Source organism: Macaca nemestrina, chromosome 11, assembly GCF_043159975.1.
Source record: "Macaca nemestrina isolate mMacNem1 chromosome 11, mMacNem.hap1, whole genome shotgun sequence".
NCBI classification, from domain to species: Eukaryota; Metazoa; Chordata; class Mammalia; order Primates; family Cercopithecidae; genus Macaca; species Macaca nemestrina.
Window position 1 is genome coordinate 42,710,719 of NC_092135.1, and position 20,015 is coordinate 42,730,733.

Here is a 20,015-nt window from a genome sequence, read left to right on the forward strand (position 1 = left end):
CTCAGAAATCATACAGTTAAATATAATAATCCCATTGTTGAGTCCTCCAAGAACTAAGCAAAAGTAGCGAAAGGCCACAAGATTGTTCAGTATGATCTCTCCTCTGCTTAACATATCAAATTGCAGTTGCATATTAATAAAGTATTTTTAACTTAGAAAATATAAAAGTTTTACTTTAAAAGAAATTGTCATTTTTGTCTGCAGAAAGTATTTCTGAAGATGAACTTTTTGGAAAAGATTAAAGAAGGATAAAAATAATTGATTGTTTTATTCGTTTTTAGACGAAAAAATACATAGACATTGTCTCACATAAAAGTTTTTCTTAGAAAACTACACTTATATCTCAAAAATTATTGTTGTATGGAAACATTAACATGTGAAGTATTAATACACATAAAGTTTTCTTGTAGTTGCAGAGCCAAGTCTATTTTAAATAACTTTTCTTAACATCCCTCCCATCTTTATATATACATTTTTAAACAGTCATAAACAAGGCAATATTTCCTGGAACAAAGCTAGAATATAGCTGGTTAAACACAGCTCATATTGTGAATTAGACTTCTTCCTAAAGTTTCAAAATACAAAGTGCTGATATTTTAATGTGATGGTCAAAACCCTCAATAATCATTGCGCTGTTATAGTCCCTGTTTCCTGATACATTTCTCTTTAACCACATATTTTACCAATTTTTACACAGAAAAGAAAAAAAAAGTTGTTTTTACTAACCCGTCACTGTCACTAAGAAAGATATAACTAAATTTAACATAGCTAGAAAGTATTGATATGAAATTAAAATACCATATTCTCTATGCATTCAAGTGATTTAGAACTTTCTCATTTTCTCGTTACACTTAGATTTCATATCAGATCGATGGGGTAGTCAGTCTCTTTTAATTGTTCCCTTCAGTACTATGAGAGGCAGATTCTCTGAGATAAGTTTTGAGCATGTGTTTTCACACAGGGCTTACCAAAAGTTTAAGATTCAGCCTAAAGAGTACAAATTTAGATGCCCTTATTCACTATAGCTGCAAATTGCACTGTGTAAAGTGAGTGCATTGCACATCTAGAAAAATCTGCTCTGAGCTTCCCTAAGACGATGCTGAAATGCTGCATTATAAATTCCAAAATGAATTAATGAAGAACAACACTGGAGATGAAATGTGTATGTGTGTGTATCACAGCTAACATGGCAACTGGAATACAAAGCCTTTTTTTCTCACATTTTGCCAGCCATAGCATAAGCTTCCCACAGAGGATGGGGATTAACAGCCTGTCTCCTTTGAGGTGGGGGAAGTTTGAGTCGAATAAAATGTAGAATCTGCAAATGGAGCTCTGAAATGATGTAGTTAACGTTACATATGTAGTCTATTATGGTAACTGGGAACATGTGTGTCATAATGTTGGGCAAACCTATTCTAAAAATGGCAGAGAATAGAACAAAAGCTGACCCCCAAATTCTGCTCAAGTCCCATCATCCAAATGAGACACACTTTTAGGAAAGATTGGATACAGCACCATTTTCCCCCTGTCCACCAAGCTTATCCCTACCTCTTCTACCCATCCTCACTTACCCCTCCTATTTTTTAGATATATTTTTCATTTTTCAATTTGAATGACTAATTTTCCCTATCATGCTGGAGTGCTAGTGTGTCTTTAAGTACTAGACTTTTCTGAACCCACGGATATCTTTAAATATCATGAACTTGAAATATCTCCCAAGAAAAAATAAAGGAAATGCTCTGACACAAGGACCTGAAAGAATCTAGGGGACCGGCAGACATCAAGGCTTTTAGACTTAAGGAGACCCTGGCCATGCATTTGGCACCTTGATCACTTATATCACTGGTTAAAACCTCTGATGCTGTTTGTGCTCAGGTGTTTGTAGGCCTTTCTGAAATCATTTGAAAGGGAACATAATGAGAAAAGGGGAGTAAGTACCAATATGAAAATGACAGCTCAACTGCATCTAAGGAATGAGTAAGTGCAGAGTAGAAAATAAGTGCTGAAAAGTTAGAGCACATAAAATGATTAGACCAACAAGAAAAGGAAAGAAGTAAACATTTAAAAATGTGAGTGGGATAAAACATGGCAGATTGTACGCATTCTGAGTATGGATGCACTGATGTAATAAAGTTAATTTGAAATTTGTCCAAATTTATTGACTCTTTTGAGGTCTTTCTGTTACTTTTTATTTTCTTCTCATTGATGACTTTTGTTTAGACTTTTATTGATTTCTATTATTCATCCTAGGATGTGAACGTGTCTTGATACAATATACTTAAAAAAATTGTCGTTAACCTCTTATTGGTGCTTTTGTAAACAGCTGTTTTAACCTCAGTTTTTGGGCACATCACCCCTATTCATTTCCTAGGGATTCCAGAATGCCGGCTCATCAGCAGAGATGTTTTTGAATTGAGAGGAGTGGGGTGGCAAAAATATAATCTGTAGTCAGTGTATAGGTAGAAAGTCAGGTGGAGGGTGAGCACATGACACGATGGGATTGTTCACCCTGTCACATGCTGCTCAAAAAGACAGAGAAGAATAGGCAAATCACTACCTCCCCTCCTTCCTTACATTGCTACCCCAATAGCTCTAACAGACATGGAAATTTACAGGATAAATGCCAGGTAATACTTGCCAAGGGAAAAAAATAGAATTTCTAACTTTAAATCCAACTGGTTACTATGCCTTGCCAATCGTTTCTCTGAAATATCTTTACAGCATTCTTTATCTCTGTCATTCTTGTAGCTAAGTGCAGTCCTCCTTAACTTCCTACTTGCCGTTTCTACTGCTTCTTTCTGCTACATTTTCTTTGCTTCTTTTGTGTCTTCTCATTTCAATTTACTTTATGAACATTTGCCAATTTAATATTCCCATGAAACCTCTCCTGTGATGTAAAATGTCATATCCTTTCTCAAAAATTTCAGAAACTAACCAAACATCCTTTAGTGGATACTCTCAGTGCCGTCTCCTATTTGGTTCTACTTTTATTTTTTCTTTTCTTTTCTTTTCTTTTTTCTTTTTCTTTTTTTTTTTTTTTTTAAGCAAACTTACCTCCTAACGCGTACTTTTATGCTCCTTCCTCTGGTCAAATGGTCCAACTCTTGTCCAAACTCAATTCATAGTGTGCCTCTCTCCCGCCTTTGCTTTTTTTGGTCCTGGGCCTGATAAACCTGCCTCCTCTACTGTCTTGCATTCCGTGGGGCCATGATGTTCCAAGACCATATAGTCCATGAAGTCTTCCCTGATCCTTCCACTGAAATAATCAATATTGAAATTTTTATATTTGCACTTTTTTTTTTTTTTTTTTTTTTTTTTTTTTTTTTGGCAGGGTCTCACTCTGTCTCCCAGGCTGGAGTGCAGTAGTGCGATTATGGCTCACTGCATTCCCGACCTACAGGGCTCAAGTCATCCTTCGACCTCAGTCTCCCAAGTAGCTGAGACCACAGGGTTGTGCTACCATGCCTGGCTAATTTTTAAATTTTGTTTGGAGACAGGGTCTTCCTATATTGCTCAGGCTAGTCTCAAACTCATGGGTTCAAACATTCCTCCCACCTCGGCCTCTCAAAGTGATGCGATTTCAGGCATGATCCTCTCTGTACCCAGCTTGAACTCCTATCTTGTAGCATAGTTCACATATGCAGCTGTGTGTGAATCTGCATTTTTATCTGCATCTATATCTGATGCATCTATCTTAGCTCCATTATTCAATCCATGATCCTTAAGTGCATGGTCTGGCTAATATTTATCTTTATATTCATATAGCTCCTAGCACACCGTGTGACTCATAAAAACGCTCAAATATTTGTAGCATGGATTAATAAATATGCTTAAGAGCTGTCACCAATTGTTAGAGGTGAAATGAAATTAATTTGTTACTTGCAGTTGTATGTAAGAATAAGATAAACAACTTGTCATTTTGATATCATGTAGATGAAAAAATTGAAAAAGTAAAGAAAATATTTATACCATGTAATCACACAAGGTATTTATAGCTAGTAGGTACTCAAATAAATTGTGGACCAATGAATTTTGGCTTGAGTTAGCTGACTTAACACCATTCTTCTCTTCTTACATAAACTGAAACTAAAATTTTCATTAATAATTTTTATAAATTGTAATCATTTGGTCCTATTGAAAATATATTTGAGTCTATGACTGTCAAAATGAATGTTTGAAAAATGTTTTTGAAAATGAGGCAATGATGTCTTTTTTTTTTTTTTTTGAGACGGAGTCTCGCTCTGTCGCCCAGGCTGGAGTGCAGTGGCATGATCTTGGCTCACTGCAACCTCTGCCTCCTGGTTTCAAGTGATTCTCCTGCCTCAGTCTCGTGAGTAGCTGGGATTACAGGTGCCCACCACCATGCCCAGCTAATTTTTGTATTTTTATTAGAGACTGGGTTTCTCCATGTTAGCCAGGATGATCTTGATCTCCTGACCTCATGATCTGCCCGCCTCAGCCTCCCAAAGTGCTGGGATTACAGGTGTGAGCCACCATGCCCGGCCTGGCAATGATGTCTTTCACATAAATAGATGTCAAAAAACAGATATGGCCAATTTTGTGATTTATTTCATAGCTTTAAAACTATTTTCATGCACATTTGTTGATTAATTTTTTCAATTAACCCTATGAGATGAGTGAAATTAATTTATTTTACAAGCCAGGTGCAGTGGCTCACACCTGTAATCCCAGCACTTTGGGAGGCCAAGGCAGATGGATCACCTGAGGTCAGGAGTTTGAGACTAGCCTGGCCAACATGGTGAAACCCTGTCTCTACTAAAAATACAAAAAATTAGCCAGGCGTGGTGGTGGCACCTGTAATCCCAGCTACTCGGGAGGCTGAGGAAGGAGAATCACTTGAACTTGGGAGGGGGAGGTGAGTATAATCTTTTGGAACATGGATATATCTAGCACAGAGTTCTATTTCATGAGTGAATAGCAGTAGACTAAATTTACGTTGTGATTTTGTAGACTCTGACTCTCAACATAAAATGTAGAATTACCTAAAGGTTTGTCTTCATATAAATCGTGTATTCTGTATGACATACTTTTGAATGATTCTGATACAGGTCCCTTTTGGACCCAATCATCTTTATAGACCTTTTTACTTCTGATATTGAGTATATACTATTGAAATGATGGTTAGAGTTTTCATAGATATATGACTGATAAATTCATAAATTTTCTAAGAGATAAATTAGAATGATAACACTGCAGCGGTGACACTCTAATGGTGACACTGAAATAATAAATGATTCCTGATTTGCTGTCAATTATGTGATAATTTGTTAATTGTCATGTCTAAATGTTTCCCTTACTCTTTTGTATATGTTTAATTTTAAAATAGCAGTGAAAACATTCTGGGCTATGCATTTCAGCATGTTTATTATACCTCATAGGTGGTTAAATCTACTTTAACTGCCTTTATCTCTGGATTCCATAGCTCACCCACAGTTTTGACCATGTTAACTTTTAAATTCAGGGGTTTTATTGAATTTTAATTAAGGACAATGTTAAGATATTGCTGCTCTAAATTTAGCACACTAGAATGACATTCATGTTTTAACAAAATAATTAAAAAGATCTCTGGAGGGTCGCACAGAATGCAGGTCACAAACTGAACATTTATTTACAAATATTGATTAAATTTCTAGTATGTTTCAGGAGCTGAACTCTGAGTGGAAAGCCAAGATGCAGTTCTCAGTTACATGTATGATTTTATATTCTCTTAAAACCAAGAAAAACAGTCATTCAGTATCTTGGACTTCAAATTTATAAAAGGGAAATAACTAAGTAGGTGATTTTTAAGCACATGGCGTATTTTATAGGTAGTATAACACTTTTCTATTAATAGGCATATATAACTACTTTTTCCCTTGCTTAGAAGTACATTTCATTCATTAAGGTTGTGAAAACTCTTTAGTTTTATAGTTATTAGCATTTTCAAGAATGAAGCTCTCTTTCCAATATAACAAAATTTTCTGGATCATAACATGTTGGTAGTTGTACTTCTATTATCTGTTGATTGAAATAATCCATAATAGTAGAAAGATGATTATCATTTACTAGTAGTGAATTTATATATTATCAAACCTAACAGATTCTGCATATATTTGAAAAATAGTTAATATGTATGAGTGATACCCCATTTATTTTATCAATAGTGTTTTATTCCCAGCGGCCCACTGAAATAATGGCCTTTTCGATGGAAGTGAATATGCTGATTGTCACTACTGTAGGAAATCCAGTTCATTGTCTCACTTTTTGGGAGGATTAAAGCTTTTGATTGAATACAGTTTGGCCTGAAGGTCACATTGGAATCACACAAACCTGGGTTCTGGTTTTGGCCAAGCATTTACTGGCTGCATAATAAATAACAAGTAATTTAACTTCCCTAAGTCTCAATTTTCTCATCTGTAAATTGGGAATATTGACAACACCTACTTCAGAGGGTCGATGTGAAGATCAAGTTATGTTATAAATATGTAAAATAACATGTATGCTTCCTGGCACAGACTATGCATTTAGGCATGTTATTGTTATCATTATTATTATTGCTGTTCTTGTGTTATTCAAGACCTAAACTCCACTATACAATAGTGTTGTCCTACCATGATAAGGGTTGGTATATATCCTAGTTATTCAATGAGATTGTATGTCTTTAACATGCTGAAAACATGAAAAGGTGTGTAATTCAGTTAGTTAAAATGTTTACTGGGCTCCCTTTGTGCTTCTTTTATTATGCAGTTTTCAAGATTGTTTTGGCTCTAGCAAAACAAGTTGGAACATTCACATCATCCAGTAAGTTAGAATTCATTCAACATTTTTAAGCATATGCCATATGATAATTTTAGGAAAGAACAATAGTGCATCTAAAATTAATCTAGCAGTGAAAGACTGCAGTCTCTTCTGAGAACATTAGAGAGTGCATATTTAAGAGATATTAACCAACCTATAGGTTATTTTCCCTCACTGAATTGATATGTTTCTGAAAGTCTACTGCTTATAGAGTTATAAGGTTTATACTTTTAACATATATTAAGTTGGTCTAAAGTGCCTCCTTGTATATATGCCTAGCTTGCCATGGAGCTGGATGAGCCAAATAGGACTCAAATGGAAACAATTAGTTCTACAAATAACTGTGGAAGTGGCCTAATTCACTCTGGACTGATGTCCCTCATTTTACAATTGATGAAACTCAGTGTATACAGTGTCTGTGGGACAACTTTAATGGTGGTTTTGAAGGGGAGCTAATATTTCTGGGTCTATAGCATGTTTTGGCCATGCTTTCAAGTGTAGGAAATCAGGGGGCTTGTATCCTGTCTGCTGTGGCTGTGCTTACATAAACCCATCAGGAAGAACACAGGAAAGCACCAAGTTCAGCATTAGGAAACATGTTGATTTGATGAATTAATAATGGTGACCACAAAAATTGGAATTCTCATGCCCTGCTGGTGGGAATGTGAAATGGGACAGTCACTTTGGAAACTGGCTGGTGGTTTCTCGAAAGGTTTAACATAGAGCTACCGTAGGACCCAGCAATTATCTATGTAACACTCTTAGATGTGTACACAGAAGAAATGAAAACATATGTCTGCAGAAAAACTAGTGCCCAAGTGTTTATGGCAGCATTATTCATAATAGCCAAAAATGGAAACAACCTGAATGTTCAGCAAATGATGAATGAATAAATTAAATGTGATATATTCATACAATGGAATATTAGATAGTCATAAAAACAAATGAAGTGGTGATACATACTATCATATAGATAAACCTTAAAATATTATTCCAAGTGAAAGAATCCAGTCACAAGAGACCATATACTGTATGGTTCCATTTATGTGAAATATCCAGAATAAGTAAACTCATAAAGACAGAAAACAAATTAGACATTACCTAGGACTGGGATAGGATGAGGTGGGAGGAAATGGAGAATGACTTTTGGTGGATACAGAGTTTCTTTTCGGGATGATGGAAAAGTTATAAAACTATAATGCTGGTTTCACAACTCTGTGAATATACTAAAAAACACTGAATTATATGCTTTAAATGGCTAAACTGCATGATAAGTAAATTATATTTCAGTAAGGCTGTTATATGAGAAGACAGTGTGTATCCCATCTTGTTTGCCCACAAATCTTATGATCAATTTCATAAACCAGACTATCCTGAGTATTTTTCAGGTTTCAAGTTCAGAGTAGTCGAAACAGGCCTTTTCAAGAACAGTATTCATTGAAATGCATCAAAGCATAAGTGCAGTCCCTGAAGAAACACTTTAACTCATGAGCTTAAATAATAACTGAATTTAATTCATTCCAGGTACAGTCTCATTACAGAAACTGCTGGCCAAAATGTTGAAATAAACATTTAGCTACTAACTGAACAAATTAAACTCCTTTATGATTTAATTGCACCAGTGAGTATTTCTTTTTGGAATGTGTTTCTGCTTTGATACATTGCAATACACATCATGAATTATGTTGAATGATGGCATTTCAGAATGTGTGTGAGTATGTATATGCATATGTATTTTCAAAATGCATCTAAAATGTTATTTAAAATATGTATGCATGTGTACATATGAACATTCCAATTTCTATGTTTATGTGTATGTATACAATACAGAAAGACATATTCCCATAAGTCCCAAGCAATGTAGTCATATTGTGGGGTATATATTTGCCAACTAGTTGCAAGCATTAACAGAAATATTCTCTCTGCCTCCTCTTCTCTCTACTCTCTCTATATACATATGTGAATGTACAAATATTTGATGGTTTATTTATCATGTGATAGGCCCACAGTATTTATAGGTAGATATTTTGATCATCACGCATATTTTGAACCACTGGAGCTATTTTGAGGAATTTTTAGAGCTTTGAGAATATACAGCATTTCACTGCTAGATGCATGCAGATTCATGGCAGTGATTATAGAAAGGAATGACTATAAAAAAACAAAACAAAACAAAACAGAATCCAGCCCAAATCTTTTCATACTCCTTCAAATCTCAATGCTATGCTTTTCAGATAGTTGCTTCTTTCTCACTGAATTCTTTCACAGTGTTAATTTGAAAAATTAAACATTCCTCCTCTCCTATTGATAATCTAATGAGAAATGAGAATTTTCCTTTCAAAAGAGTATTTACTTGAAAAGTATCTGAAGTATTAAAAATTTATTTTCTTTGTGTACACACACACGCACACACAAGATAGTACCTCTACATTTTTTTCTTAGCTGATTTTAGCCCTAGCCAACCTGGCTGTATATTTATTAAGTATATTAAAAATGATCTGAAGACTCATATCACCACCTGTTTTTCCTATCATTGAAAATCACCATTTTGATTATTTTCCTCCCTTACCTCTCCTGAAATATCCACTTACCTCTGCTACTCACAAACCACTCAGAGATAATTATTGTAATTATTCACTTTCCCACAAACGTGTGCATGCATTACTTTCCTATACCTTTGAGTAGGACATGGCTATAATTGTGAAATGGTAAAAGATGCTGCTGAAATATGCAGTGAGGTAGGATTTTTTAAATAGCGTTTAAGCAGAAATGTGGTGGTAGTCCTCTTTCTGGCTCATAGGAGTTTTGTTTTCAGCTCAGTTTGTGCCATACAGAGCACAAAGAGACAAAATGCAGATCAGAAAAAAATAGTCTACCTTGTCAAAGTGAGGCACGGAAAGTCAGCCTGAGCAAGTAGATACATTACACAGACTCCAAGCTGAGGAGCCATAGGTGGTTGAAAGAGAAGGACGCTGTCCTGGGGGCCAACTAATTTACATAATGTATTGGAGGAAAGTTGAGCTCATTAAATATACCATGGTGGACTTAGTATTTAATAAAATGTGACCACTAGAAAGTATACAAATTTCCTACAAATAACAACAAATGATACACAAGAACAATGCATATTAGTGAGCGTCAAGAATAGTAGCAGGTGGCAGGGCACAGTGGCTCATGCCTGTAATCACAGCACTTTGGGAGGCTGAGGTGGGCGGATCACTTGAGGCCAGGAGTTCGAGACCAGCCTGGCCAAAATGGTGAAACCCTGTCTCTACTAAAAATACAAAAATTAGCCAGGTGCGGCAGCACAGGCCTGTAGTCCTAGCTACTCGGGAGGCTGAGGAAGGACAATTGCTTGAACCCAGGAGGCAGAGGTTGCCATGAGCTCAGATTGCGCCATGCCACTGCACTCCAGCCTGGGTGACATAGTGAGACTCTGTCTCAAAATCAATCAACCAATAAAAAAGAGTAGCAGGCTCATAGAGGAGGATCCACAATGGTTGAACCCAGAGAAGCAGGGATGTCCAGCCTGGAAGAGCAACGAGTCTCACAGCATTCATGCCCAACACTCAGACTATCACTTAGAGATTGCTGGATAGAACTATGATTGGGAGAATTGTATATATTTTTCTGTTACATGGAGTTGCTTCAGTCTTTTCATCTACTATGTTTTGGTCTTCATAAAGTGCTGCCACTCCTCATGGATTGATACCAGGCCTTAAATTGGCCGTATATAATTATCTTTTGTTAAGTTTTTGGTTCCTGCGGTGAACAAAATCAGAAAACATGATACTGCCAAATATTGTTTGTGCTACACCATTTGTAGTACAATAGGATGTCTTTTTGCACTTCTCCTACCTGAAAAACTTGTACTCATTTGCTCAGGCTCAAGTGAAATGCCACTTGCTTTTTGAAGTCTTTGATGTTTTAGCTGAATTAACTTTGTCTTCCACCATGAACCTGTAACTCTGTCTATGTAATTCTCTGAAAGCAGTTAACACTGTTTCACAGATATTTACTAGGACCTGAGATTCATTAAAGGGGCCTCATAGTATTTAGTTTGATATCTATAGTAATAAATGAACTGCCTGAACATGGTACATAAACATGGAACCAATAAGGAGAATCTGCTGATTGTTCTCTTTGAGTTTAGGATACAACATTCCTTGAGAAATTGCCTAGATTTGCCCCATTCATTTAGTCCCAACTAGCGCTCATTTTGCCATCGCTTCTGATCTTCACTTAGAATAGAATATGAAGACATAGCACCTGAAAGTTTAAGGATTCATTCAATAACAAATATTGACAACTTAGAGAAAACTAATAATGTCAGAACTCTCTTTCACTTTTGACATGGGTCAGAGATAATTACTTACATGTCACTTGTTGTAACCCTTCCTGCTTCCTAGTCTTCTCCATTCACAGAGGAGTTCTCTCATATCTTAGACTCCGGGGTTGTGAGGCATATTTAGCTCACACTTACCTTTTTGTGGTACATTCTTCATAACATTGCCTATGAGATACCCATCAACTGATAACTTTTCCAGAAATTTCCCTCCACTCACCCCCTCTCTTCCACATGGCTGCAGCTTAATAGTGGACTAGTCCAGGGATAAGAACTCATAGTAAAAAATCCCTGTCTGGAGTTTTGGATTTGGAGCCTCAGGTGGCTGGACCAGTATGACGTACATTTTCTCCATTGTCATAAAGGTAGACCATATGGTCTAGGAAGCAGAGGACTGCTCAGAAACAGAGGAGAACTGAACATATGTGCAAAGAAGAGAGGAGAGATGGGACAGAGAAGACAGACCTCATCTTTGTAAGTTCTTAATTGAATCTTTTCCCTGAGACCTGACCACATCCCTAGCCCTAGATTTCACGAGACAGCCCAGTATCTTTACAATAAATTTTCTTTCTGCACAGCATCGCTAAGTTTATATTTCTAGTAGTTGACCACAATGACTTAACTAATTTGCCTTTGTGAAACTTAATGAAGTGGTTAGGAAATGATCACACCTTTCCTTCCATCTATCCAGTATGCATATCCCATACTTCTGTGACTGTTTTCTTAGTATAGGCACTCAAAAGCTCTGAGAAATCTGGTCACCACTGCTCAGTATGGCTGGTCTCTTGATGTCTTACAGGAGACTTAGACTTTTTGACCAATGTCCAGAAGCAGATGAACATCTAACTGGCATGTACCATGAAGTGACAGCATTATTTCAATGTTAAAGAGAGTGAGCAATAGATGTATCATGTATGTAAATGTCATCCTCTTTATTCTAAGAGAAATAGCAGTGAGGGTAATGAGTGATATCTTCACTACTGGCATATACCATGGAAGTGTTACCTTAGGGAGTTGGAGACATTATTTAGGCCCAGAAGAGCTATGGAAGTACCTGAAGACAGAAGTGGGGAAAGAAAGCCAGTGAAGTAATATGGGCTCTGGTAAGGAAGGTGGCACATGATACAGGTGTAGCAAAAGGTCAAAATCACAGGAGTGAGTAGTTGAGCAGAAGCCGATACATGTGTGCTTGAGAGGAGAAGACCTTGGACTAAGGCAGAGGCATTTATCGAGTGTTTTCCTAGCACTGATATGTACAGGATAAAAAGTGTGCTTTTATTTCCTGTTATGAGTAAACAACTATGAACATTTGTCATTTTAACTATTTATTTGTTCAAGACATTTTATGAGTACCTGCTGTATACTGGGCCCTCTGTCTTACACTATTGTAGAAATAGACACAATCCTAAGTCCTGTGAGACTCAGTCGAGTAGGTAATAAATAACAAGTAGAAGTACTGGAGGAAACAAATATTTGGTCACACATTATGATGACTGCTGTGAGCAAGTGTCCTGAGTCCCCCACATCATAATGCCATCCACCATTTCCTTTTGGAGTCAAGTATTTTCAGTTCAGAGATGAGATTAAATAATTTGTAAAGAGCACCTAGTATCAGTTCATAAAGTTCAAAAGATAACTTCTAAAATAATGTGCATCACTTTTCCTAATAAGTAAACCCAATAAGACTTCATGCATTTACTTGCTTCTGAGTGATTCAGGTTGAAGAGGATAAGAGATACCCTCTGAGTGCAGGAGTGAGCTGGTCTGGCCAATATGAAGAGGATCAGGGACTTGACTCCTGCCTTCTAGAAGTTCAGGCATCTCAACAATGTCAGAAAGAGGAGAGGGTATTGTGCCTGTCAGGACTGGCCATTTTAAGAAACCCATATTAGAATGGGATGTCATATGTTATGTCAAGTCTTATGGCTTAATTTTCTCAGTGGGGATTAATGGGAATGGAGAGATAAATTTTTCTGAAATTAGGGGTTTCAGGTGGGAGGCAAGGACAGAGTGTGTCACTTCCACCATTGCCCCAGTCCCAACCCTCACCTTTGGCACCAGCACAGTCCTGTAATTACCATCCTAAATTCACCTGGATGGACTCCATGTCCTGCAAGATGCTTTCTCATCACAAGCTAAAAATTTCTTTCAACCCTAAAATAGTAACATGAAAAATGCCAGAACACAATACAATTACTTGCAAAAGACCTCCCATCTGCCTAAAGAGTCACATGAAAGCATAGCAGCCAATGTGCTCAAATAATTAAATAATTGGATATGAGCCTGGGTGGGGGGAGCAGAGAGTGAGAACCAGACATGGGAATAGAAGCTCCTTTTTTCCCAAAGCCAGATCAATCAGGATGGAGAGCAAGATATCACAGAAGCAGCTAACAGGCCACCAAAGTCCCTGCCATTTGGTGAGGACAGACTGCTATAGTTTATTGTGTGAGTCTACATGCACTATGAATTTATCCAGAAATCTTTTAATTTGATATTAATTATGTAGTTCTGCATCATTTTGGCTTTGCCTATTAATTACTACCTTAGAAGTACTTTTTCTGTCCTTTATAATTATTTCTATATTGGAAATTGAATGTCATTACACAGGCTTTTATTTTATCGCATGCATACCCTCATCATGTGTTCAACCTAAATAGCAACTAATTTCTCACAATTATCTAGCCAGTCAACCAGACAACCATGTGTATTGACTGCTTAGGGCAGAGATCAGCAGACTATGGCCGACTGGCCAAATCTGGCCCTCTAACTATTTTTATATGGCTTGTGAACCAAGAACAGGGTTTTTTTTTTTACTTTTTAAAATGGTTGCAAAAAAACAAAAGACTGTGAAACATAAAAATTACTTGAAATTCAAATTTTAGTGAACACAAATAAAGTTTTATTGATGAGAGCCACACCCATTTATTTACATACTATGTTTGATTGTTTTTTATATCCCAGTAGCAAAGTTGAGTCATTGGCACAGAGATTATACAGCTTGAAAAAACTAAAATATTTATTATCTGACCCTTTACAGAAAAGTTTTTAGCATGCTCAGAACTATATGCTTAGATCTGGGGATAGAGAGAAAAATGGCAGAAGCCTTGCCCCTCAGCAACTCACAGATTAGTGCTCTGAATGGTGTGATCTCACAGTGCTACGGGACCCAAAACCCAAATTGGAAAGATCATGGAAAACTCCCAGGATCAAAGGACATATCTGAAAGATGCACAATTCATTGATGCCCATTTGGAAGTGCATTTGTTTGTTTCCCAGAAAAAAAATCTTTTAAACTTCCCCAACAGTATCTTTGGTCACATCTTGGTAGAGTTTTCATGTAGTCTTGGATTAGTAGTTGAAAGACTGAACATATAGATACTTTTGCTCTCACTGAGCTACTATTTAAAACCTTTTAATATTGATTTTTGTGGAAAATGGCAGCAATGGAAAAGCTTGTTCTGATGCCATTCAATCAGTGTTAGGTGGTTCATTTTGAATCAAAATGGAATCAAACCAATAATGATACTCATGAGGGAGATATCAGTAGTTCAGATCACGTAATTCCTAGTGGTGTTAATACTTAATTTGGGTAGCTAACATGAAAAGGTTTTCAAAACATGTGCAGCTCTCTTTCTGTTTGAATCTCCTATATAGAGCAGTGGTTAGAAAAGTGACCTTTAGAGTCACACAAACCTAGATTCTAGTTCTTAATTGTTCATCACTTGCTGTCTGACCATCGTACATTACTCCCTAACAAAAAATGTCTTCGTCTCTAAAGAGGAAAGAATACATTTTTATCTGTTTTTTAGGATTGTCGAGATACAAGCGTACAAGGTGGTTAGCTTAGTGCCTGGCATTCAGTAACATGGAGTGTATATTAGCCATGGTTATTAACAAAAATGGCCAACATTAAAAAAAGACTAAGATGTAAATGAAATATAAAGAATACTTATATATCCTAACGTCCAGTCCCCCAACAGGAACTTTCTGCATAAAGTTCACTAATCTGCAGTTTCCCTCAAATCTGGCTGCTTATAGAAACCAACTAGATATTTTTTAAAAAACACAGATTCTCTACCTTTATTCTGATGTTTTGAATACAAAACCTTGGCAGTGGCTCTGGGAATTTTCATTAAAAAGCAATACAACAAAGAAATACCTCCCCAGGTGTGGAAATCACTAAAGTCCTTAGAAATGAGAAGATAGTGAAATCTCTCAATACATATGTAAAACATTTGTCCTTCAGAACAGAGCACTATTTTGGAAAGTGTGGGAAATATATAATATGAACAGAATAAGTAAAAGTATTCATGGTAAAGCAACACTTCAGAAAATGGTCTTGTGGTGCCTCTATGTAATTTATGTGAAGCAAGCCTGTCGGTACATATTCTATATTATCTTTCTTCTGATTAAAACCAGAATTAACCTTTCAACATATTATAATAGGGTTTTCTTTTAGTCAAAATTATAATTTCTTTTATGCTTTTCTCAAGTGTTCTATTTTTCCCTCATCAAAGCGTCTGCTTTTATTTTACTTTAGACATAAGTCCCAGTATTTCATAGACATGAGCTAAGAACAGTCTTATTGAGAAGAGAGAAACATTGAGAATAATAGGAGTTGTTACACACACAGTAACAAATGAAATACATCTTTTGTAAATAACTCCCACCAGAAATCTTATATTTCCAGGCATCTATGCATATACCTTCATATAACAACTTTCGCGTTCGTAAAACATTCATTGAAGGCAGCTCTGCAGTTTTATAGAAAAACAACATGCCAGGGATGCAAGAATCTTGCCAGTTCTGTGAAAAATGACACCAATTAAAGCTTAAATTGCTTGTTTTCTCATAAGGTACATATTTTCATAACTTTGAAATCAAATAATTGCTGCTTTTATATTAAATACAATAAAACAAAAAGGATGCTAGTTTAGAGGAACTGCTACAAGCATTTTAATATAATTTTCCCACCATTTAAAGTCACAAAATATGGAAAACAAGTCAAGTATGCAAAGTTCCAAGGAGATAGAGAAACTCCTTCAGATTATTACATCATTTGTCTTTTGTGTCAGGAAATGTGTATATGATTTCATTGTTTGATTAAATGCCAAAAAAAAAGGCACATTGCTCTTATCTAACTGATTACAGATTTTATTCATATGAAAAAGTATTTGTTAATGCTTTACCATTAGAAGATGTTTTTAATTTTTTTTTCTTTCTTAAGTTCTAAACATGCATTTCCAAAAAAAATAATCTTCTAACTTCCCAGGCTTTATTTCTTTATTTTGCATTAACAGTACATGATACTCAAATTTCCCATAGTGAAATCCAGTCCCTAATGATTTCATATCTGCAAACTGAACAAACAGTTCCTTTCTAACTGGGTAGAGTGAGTGTGTGTGTGTGTGTGTGTATGTGTGTGTGTGCAAGCTCTGAAATATGTCAATTTTTAATAACATTAGAGAAAATAGTTTTAACATATTGAGGTACCTAAAAATTAAAGGTTTTTTATATGTATGTCTGGGGCATTACTCTGGGGCATAGTCAGAGAGACAAATACAATTTAAAATCTAAATCAAGTGTTGTCATATGTTTTTATACTTTTATATAGTAATTTTAAAATATACATATGTAAAGCTGCCATTGAGCAGATGAATTATAATTTTCTTAGACAACATAAAATACTGATTAATAAACTTGTGATATTTGGTAAAAATATGTAAAAGTGTAAAACTGTTGTCACATCGATGGCTTTTATTTGAATCTGCGGGTGCCTGAGTGACAGCTATGGTTTTGGAGAGAGAGATACCATGTGCTTTTCATGGTATAAACTAGCTGTCTGCATTAATAATAAGCTTGTGCTGAAGCCAATTTGAGGCTACATCGAGGGATTTCAAGGTCATTTGCCAATGGCCTGGCCTCCATTAACTTCTTCAGTAAAAGTCCCAATGATCCTTATTTTGGCCTTGAGTGTGGGTTATCAAAATCATCCCTCTTAATATTTCCACATAAATAGCTTGTTTCCTTAAATAGTCATTATGTTCAGTGGGGACAGTTTCTGAAAGCTTCTCAGTTCAATAGAAAAATGTATTTGGAAAAATCTGTTATATTAAAGTATATCTATATTTGGAGAAAGAAGACTTTAAGAATGCTTTGTGTATTTAATTAGAAGACATTAAAGACAGCTAAATGTTCCCCTTGTCATGGAGAGCATGAAGTGATATAAAACAGTGAGATTTCCAAAATACTGGGACTGTCAGTTTGCTAAAAGACAAGAAAGTGGGATAAGTAATTATGTAACGTTTACATACATATTTTTTTTAAAGTATTTTGATTGCTTAACATGTTAAATACGAAATTTTGATATTAACCCCTTGAGCTTCTTCCTTTACCGTGCTCTTCTGAGAGTCTGTGTACCCCTCCAAAAAAGTCGTCATTTACATTAGAATGTGTAGACATTGAAGCACTTTAACAAAGAGGTCTTGGAAAAGATTAGTAACAAAGACTAAAGAGAAATTGAGTTCTTATTTATTGTGTTATTTAAACCTGAGTTACATTACACCATCTTCCATTTAAGAGGCAGCCTGCTAATGCAAGCAAGGGTGTCTCCTGCAACGAGACAAAGATTAATGCCATGTGTACTGATGATGCTCTACCACAATTCAGAATTCTGTGGCGCCATGACGCCCCTGTTTTATATGGTGGTTTGCCAAGAGAAAATTACTTAAACCAATTGTGAATGCATTCCTTTTTTACTTTTTATACAACCACATTTATGTAAGTAAATAGTATAATGAATATTTTTTGAAATGATCCATCATTTTGAATTCACCTAGTTTGTATAAAACGCAATGTACAGTTTTTTTTTTTTTCTCTTGAAAGAAAGACTTTCACATGGGAATGTTCAATTTTTCCCCCTATGAAAAAGATTTCTCATAGACAACCAACCACAACTGGAATAGATTCTTTTAAACATATTGTAATGTGAGAATTTTCTTCAGCTGGAGGGTGTTTTATTCTTTAAATTGAAAGCCGTTTTTCCTCAGAACTAGTATGACATGGTAATGCATGATGTGCTAGTCACTCTTTATATGCAGAAATTGATATGCTTAGAATACATATTAAATATTGAAATGTTATGTGATATTTGAAACTCCTTCAGTGTTTCAGGTTTGTGGACTCTGTAACCGGACTTTGTAACCGGAGTTACCTGTTGCACATAAATGTGGGGATTGCAAAGTGTGTACAGCACTGCACATTGAGAATCTTATCTGTTTCTTCTAGATTTAGCCTAACCTGTTGGTTAAAGATGATGAATTTAACAAGTAATAATTTTGGGGCAGTAATATATATGTATCATAAAATCATCACTTCTCACATTCAACAATTAGCCCAATTTATTCATGAACAGCACAAAAAGACAGTGAATGTTGAAAGTAAGGCTTATTTCATTTCTCCTTGGAGAGTAGTTTCTTCCAGAACAGAACTGAGATCATTTATAGGAGGTTTTGGTGAAACAATTTTCTGGATTTGTTCATTATATTTTTCCAAAGGGGGATTTAGTTTTATCGTCCGATGGAAATGTGCATACATGTGCAAACATACACACACATTCCTTAAGTAAGCACGTTGCTGGTTGTGATTTTTCGTGAAAGTGTTAAATTAATATGTCAACATTTTAAGGAGAATTTAATTTCTGGTGCTTTCTATCTCTGACCTGAGCAACACTTTATTTCACTTTTCTCTGTTTCTTTTGAATGATTTGCTTTTTACACTTATTGCTTTGTTTTCTTATCTGTAGAATAAATACTAGTATCTAATTTGTAGGGTTCTTTTTAGAATTAAATAAGACTTTTGTATAAAGGACCCAGCACAGTGCTTAACACATAGTAAGTCCTCTATGAAGTTACTGTTTTCACTCATTTTACTCCTCTTCATCACTGACCCCTTGTTCTAGATATATAAATGATGAATGATGACTTCCCATTGGGTCTGAGCCATATGGATTATGCTATTCCTCTCATGGGTCATGGCCAAACTACCGGATATTCAAGGTCCTTTGTACTTACCATTTTGCCATAGACAGAAACTAACAACTAATTCATTAACCCATTAAGCAGATATTTAAAGGGTGCTAGGTATTGTCATGATTCTAGGTCCTGGAGACAGTGGTATGCATAGAGACATAGCTCAGGATTTTTGCCCTTCCGTTTCTTAGGTTTCAGTTAGTGTTTTGTTGATTTTCCAAAACTTCAAGCATATTTCAAATAAGAAAACAGTAAGAAAATGGTTATATTTCACTACCCTGTGGTTTTCAGTTTCTAAAGGCTTCATTCCAAAATTAGAAATAAAGATTAAAAAGACATTTAGTTACTGATACACAGTGACCCCAAAGAAAGCTACCTAGTCTGTTCATGGGACATAATTTTTAAGTAATTTTTAAGTTTTCAAGAGTATAATTGGGAAGAAACCTGAATATTTCCTGAGCACCAGATTATCATAGGCTCTACCCAATGTGAGAGTCATCCAAATGTCTGGTGAGTTACAGTGCTTCTCTGACAGCCTCTGCATCCTGAAAGACTCAACGCTCAATCAGCGAAGAGTACTGCACAGGAAATGAGAAAGAGAGCAGTACTAAATATTTTTTCATGGCCCTTCTGTATCTACCCTCCATCTTTGTGTGTGTGTGTGTGTGTGTGTGTTTCATTTTTTTTTTGTATATTTTTGAATTATACTTTAAGTTCTAGGGTACATGTGCACCACGTGCAGGTTTGTTACATATGTATACATGTGCCATGTTGGTGTGCTGCATCCATTAACTCGTCATTTACGTTAGGTTTATCTCCTAATGCTATCCCTCCCCCCTCCA

At 35.8% G+C, this 20,015-nt stretch overlaps 1 long non-coding RNA gene across 1 annotated transcript; it reads left to right on the forward strand.

The window, feature by feature from the left end:
• The first annotated feature begins 6,661 nt into the window (after nt 1-6,661).
• On the forward strand, nt 6,662-16,213 carry LOC139357104 (uncharacterized). The gene is made up of 3 exons (XR_011609747.1): nt 6,662-6,801; nt 11,509-11,617; nt 11,943-16,213. It is a non-coding gene; the product is annotated as an uncharacterized lncRNA (long non-coding RNA).
• The last annotated feature ends 3,802 nt before the right edge of the window (nt 16,214-20,015 follow it).